Source organism: Calonectris borealis, chromosome 3 (assembly GCF_964195595.1).
Source record: "Calonectris borealis chromosome 3, bCalBor7.hap1.2, whole genome shotgun sequence".
Taxonomy (NCBI): Eukaryota; Metazoa; Chordata; class Aves; order Procellariiformes; family Procellariidae; genus Calonectris; species Calonectris borealis.
The window spans coordinates 129,229,981-129,235,449 of record NC_134314.1 but is presented as its reverse complement, the minus strand read 5'-3'; the positions used below and the strand labels follow the sequence as shown (position 1 = coordinate 129,235,449).

Genomic DNA, 5,469 nt, shown 5'->3' with positions numbered 1-5,469 from the left:
AGCACGCCCAACGACCGGCAGGCAAACCTGGGCCGGGGGTCTCTCCTGAGCACCACGGGACGCTCACAGCGAGGCATCTGAAAAACAAAAATCCCAACGGATATTTCAGCACGTTAAAAAAACAGCACCGAAGGCAGCAGAGGAATTCGGTCAGGGCAAGGGAGAGGGTAGCAGTCGAGCTAAAGGAGGGTGCCAGGCAAACGGGTCAGCTCGAAATACAACGCCGCCTTTAAAAGCTCGAGCGATTCGAACGCTTAAAATCAGCGTGAAGACTAATTGACACAATTCTGAACACGTTCTTCGCAGAGAAGTAAACGCTCTCGCTGGTGTCGGAAAACGCCTCGTCCCTTCCTTACAGCACCGCTGCAGGGAGATAACCCCGTGAGGCTGCAGGACAAGGGCGCGCCGTAATCAGCATCTACGCTCACGGATCCACCGCCGCAGCTCCAGCCCTTGCGCTGCTGCTGCTGCTGCTGCGCATCTCGCTCGCTTGGCCGATAAAGCTGAAAGTGAAGCGTAAAACTTTGAAGAGTAAAATGAAAAAGAAAGAACAAATCTCAGCAATTCATTTTATGCTAAAAAGGCGTGCGCACGCTTACATACGTACAATGAGAAGACTCGTACTATAAAAATATTTGATTTTCCTTTTGCGTTCATTGAAATTGCGTAGCTGTGAATTCATACCGTTAAATTATCTACCTCCAAGCTACACAGCTATCGTTTGACCAGGGGTTTTGCGTGTGTGACATGACTAGGAGGGACGCCTGGCCAGCTGCGCCGAGACCGATGCTACCGAACTGCCGGGGAAACGCGCCGTCGAAAGCGAGACAGAAATAAAGTGCTTCAGAGCACTCTGCCAAAAGATCAGGAAAAAAGCCCCTAACGTTCAGTTGCCTCTCTTTTTAAACGTTTAGAGCAACTACCCAACTGCTTAAGCACACCTAATAAATTATACACTACAGCTATTTGGCAGCTGCAGTTTAAACAACGCAAGTCAGTTTGGAAATTAGACAATTTTAACTTTCTTTTTAAAATTTCATTTATGATAGAAAAATCAGTGAGATAAGAGATCTCCCATACGGTTTTACTTTTTTTGGGGGGGGGGGGGGCAGGCGGTGGGGAATATCAAATCCCCGGTGCTGCAATACATCAGGCTACCAAAAAGGACTGGCAGGTTTGCTAACGCTGTTGGCTGTACCCAAGCGTGCGGAGGAACGCGTCTTTACGATCTCTCGACCGTTACACCCGAGAACCAAAGATCAGCCGTACGTCGACTATCGGAAGACGTGCTGCGCTTGGGTCTGTGCAAGGAAATCGACCTACCCCTTTTTTTTTTTTTTCCAGAGAGAGAGCGAAAAGTCTCCTTGCGGATGACTTCTACTGCCGAGCACGTCATCTCTGAAGATCCACTCTGATGGGAAGTTCGTAAAAGGCAACTCCTTGAACGAGAAAGATTTCCATTCTGGAAAATCTCTTTCCAACCGAAGTCAAAATTACGCGCTGCAGGTTAAGGAAAAAGGACGTGATAGAAGCAGTAACTCACCAAAACCACATCAGGACTCTCTGTTGCTAGTTACGAGGCTGCTACCGCTTCTCGGGAAAGCCTGGAAAACACACCGAAGCGACGCCGATTTGTCCCGTGTTGTCCACGCCTCTTCTTTGACCTTGGTTGCTTTTAGCACAGATGCCAGTATCTCAGTAAGGTTTTCCAGTGCTCCTGCAAGGTATTTTAAACACTGACTGAAAAAGCATTAAGCTTTTATCATGAAAACAAAGCCTGTTTCTCCCGAACATCCCAACTCTTACAAACGGTTCCTTTCCTCTTCTAGTCCAACATTATTTTCACAGCACCCTTTAATAGCAAGCACACAGAAACAGAAGACTCTGCTTTCAGGAAGAGAAAACAGACGAAGGAAAGCAAGCCTTGAATAGGCGTACCACGCTCCAGAACAGACCTTTATTTTTAGTATTTGTGTTAAAATATTTCATGTTAAAAAATCAGAGAGAAGGAGAGCTGCCACATTCTTCGTGTTGACTGTAAAGTCCGTGCTACAAGCACCTTAGGAAAAATGCAGACACACATCACAGGCATACCTTGTACTTGCAGACCACTATGGATCCTTTCCATCCGTCTCGTACTTTCACGGCAGTTGACATTCTGCTGAGAGGAAAGGCAAAAAAAAAAAAAAGTTTAGCACAAAGCTTCCTTTTCTGTGAAGACTACAACTGAGTGGAGGAGAAAGTATTTTGCATCATCTTTGGTGCAGTTGTTGAGACAGGCCACTAGAGCTTATGCATGTTTTAGACAACCGTGCCTTTTCTTTTGGCTCATCGGCAGCTTTAGTTTCGCTAGAACTCACTTGCCTAGAGACGCGCAGGTGACAGGCACAGACACCTACGTACGTTTTCTCAAGCCTAAGTAGAGCCGCGATTTCCTCACCCGATACGTCCCAAGTTGAGTATTTTTGTTAAAGAGTACGGCAACCCGTCTGTCCTCGCGAACTCGCTGCAAAAGAGGAATCCTTTTTTCCAGGCCGTTTCTCCAAACGGTCGAGATCTTTGAAAACTGCAGTTGTGCCACCAAACCTGCTCAGGGTCCCTCCCAACCTTCGACCATCGTTAGATTTAACAGGCACACGCTCTATTCCGTCTTCCAACAGCAAAAATACATAACGCCCCCAGACCCCGAGCGCAACCCTACGGACGTCCACACGCACCTCGCTGTTTTGATGAGGAGCCACTGAGCACCCCTGCGAGCACAGCGGGATCATGCGCAAGACCAGCGTCCTGGTTTCGGCTGGGATAGAGTTAATTCTCTTCCTGGTAACTGGTATAGCGCTGTGTTTTAGATTTAGGACGAGAAAAACGTGGGTAACACGCTGATGTTTTAGTTGTGGCTAAGTAGCGCTTACGCTAGTCGGGGACTTTTCAGCTTCTCATGCCCTGCCAGCGAGAAGCTGGGAGGGACCTTAGCCAGGACAGATGACCCAAACCGGCCAAAGGGACAGTCCGTACCATATGACGTCACGCTCAGTACATAAGCTGGGGGAGTTGGCCGGGCGGCGGCGACTGCCGCTCGGGGACCGGCTGGGCATCAGTCGGCGGGCGGTGAGCAATCGCATTGTGCGTCGCTTATTTTGTATATTCTTTTATCGTTACGATTGTTTCCCCTTCCTGTTCTGTCCCATTAAACTGTCTTTACCTCACCCCACGAACTTCACTTTTTTTTCCGATTCTCTCCCCCACCCCACTTTGGGGGCAGGGGGAGCGAGCGAGCAGCTGCGTGGTGTTTAGCTGCCTGCCGGGTTAAACCACAACAACCAGCTTCACCTACGCCGATTTCAGCGAATGCAGCTTCTGAAGCTTTAAACTGAAAACCGTATCTTGACACTTTGCCGCGGCAGAAACGATCCGTAACTAGAACTCTACAAAAACGCAGTAACGCACGTTGCAAACCCACAGCAGCGACAGCTTCAGAAATATTTCTACCGGGAACAAGGGAGAAAAACAATACAGTTTCATCTCACGCACAGGAAAGCAGCAGGCAGAGAAAAGGGTCGGCATTCGTAGCCCTTGCAGGACGCAGGCATTCTCCTTCCATTCCTAAACCCGCCTCTTAGGTCGAAACATCACAACACTACTACGGCAATATCGAGAGCAGGGAACAGCAGCCCTGCCGCTGGATGTGCTACTGACTGATGCTATTTACGTAGCAGGACACCTAGACAGAGGGGCACGTTTTTCCACACACAACCCTGAACTTCCTGAAAATTTAAGTTTACCAAAACGAGCCATTTGGAACACATTGCCAAACAATGTTTGGCAATAAAACTTTGATGTGTTTGACACACACAAATTTGGGGTAACTCGCTACTTGCTTCCTGCTGTTGTTGTTCTTCCTTCAGAAATTCTACTTGTAGCCAAGTTATTCGCTACCGGTTCAAGCATTTACCTTCCAGGTATTACCAGCACATTTACACAGGCGAGGAACTAAATCGCTCTTCTAAAACTACCCGAGTGAAAATTACAGCCACGAAAGAGGAGTGACAGAGAAGAAAAGGAGAGGTCAGGCAGCAAGAGAGCTCTGCAGGCTGCCACCAGTCAACATCGCACTCTTTTTAAAAAAAAAAAAAAACACAAAACACAAACCAAAAAATAACACAAACACAAAAAGCCCACAAAAACCAACAACAAAACAAAACCTTGACGTTGTACCTTTTTTTTCTTTTGGAGCTCGTCCCTGTCTCAGCAGATTGTCTCGTCAGAGCATGAAATGCAGGTGATCCGTATCCCGATGACATCTGCACGCGATGAACACGTGTTCAGAAATAGTCCAGATCTGTAAGACCGGTGTCATTTGTGTGGTTTTAATAATCATAACTCCGTTTTATTGACCGATGCATTTGCGAGGAAACTAAGTAACTTTTAAACGTAGCCTCTCCTTGGGGAGAAAAATGCGTTAGGGAGTGAAAAAAATGATGATTCAGAGCTCCCAACCATGACGGAGCAGCGGGGAAATTAACGAAAGTGAAGGCCAACAGCAGCAACACGAAGCGACATTTGGCTTTAATTCTGATCACGTACTTAAGCGGCTCTCCAAGTCTATGCCTCGAGCCTATGAACGACTAGCCCTTTTTCGGAAGGACCAACTTTTTTCCTTAAAAGTCCTAGACTGAAGACTCCACTGAACAGAACGTGGATTGAGCCACAGGACAACGTGCCATCAACACTCTCGGAAAAAAAAAATCAAGTAAAAATCAAGTTTAAATATCAGTTTCCATCGTGTCTCATTCATTCCGTTTCTAGTGATACCTGGGTGCTCCAAAATTCACTCTCCTGACACCACGTAGTACTACAAATTGAGTTATGCCTATAAAAATAAAAGGCTATTTCCAACCTGCCCATAAAATCAGTATGAACAAACAGAAGAGAAACACTTGAACTTAAAGAAGGACACAGGCAGCTCTTAATTTTTCACAGATGAAAGCTCATTCTTTTCCCTGAAAGGAAAACACTCGTAACTACGAGTTACGTAGGGAGCACCTGCAGCGACCTTGGACGCGCCAATGTTTCTCCCGGCTCCCCCGGCCCCACACGTGCCATCACCTGAGCAGCAAGCGGCGTCAACCACGCAGGATTTTCTTCACGTGACGCAGAAGGTGACGCTGGGAAAAGAGGAGGCACAAAATGAACCTGTTTGTCACACCCAGCCAACGGCGAAAACCCAGGGAAGGATTCTGCCGTGCGGGGCCGGGCTGTGCACCCCGGGAGCTCCAGCCGGCCGGTTTCGCTCCCCTTTGCCGGGTACCGGGGAGACACCGCCGCCTCGTGCTGCCGCCTGCCCCCCGGGGGACCTCGCTTCAGCCCTCGGGAACGGGACCGGGAGAGACCCTCCACGCAAAGAGAGCGGATCCACGCGTGGCGTGGATTTAATCCCCGAGGGAAGAGGCCGGGCTCCCCGCTAGCAGA

General features: G+C 48.4%; 1 long non-coding RNA gene across 1 annotated transcript; it reads right to left on the bottom strand.

Annotated features, from left to right (window-relative positions):
• Positions 1-705: 705 nt before the first annotated feature.
• LOC142081493 (uncharacterized) lies at positions 706-4,676 on the bottom strand. Its single transcript, XR_012673357.1, has 4 exons — positions 4,216-4,676; positions 2,095-2,158; positions 1,199-1,439; positions 706-853 (listed from the first exon to the last, which is right to left on the bottom strand). It is a non-coding gene; the product is annotated as an uncharacterized LOC142081493 (long non-coding RNA).
• Positions 4,677-5,469: the final 793 nt, after the last annotated feature.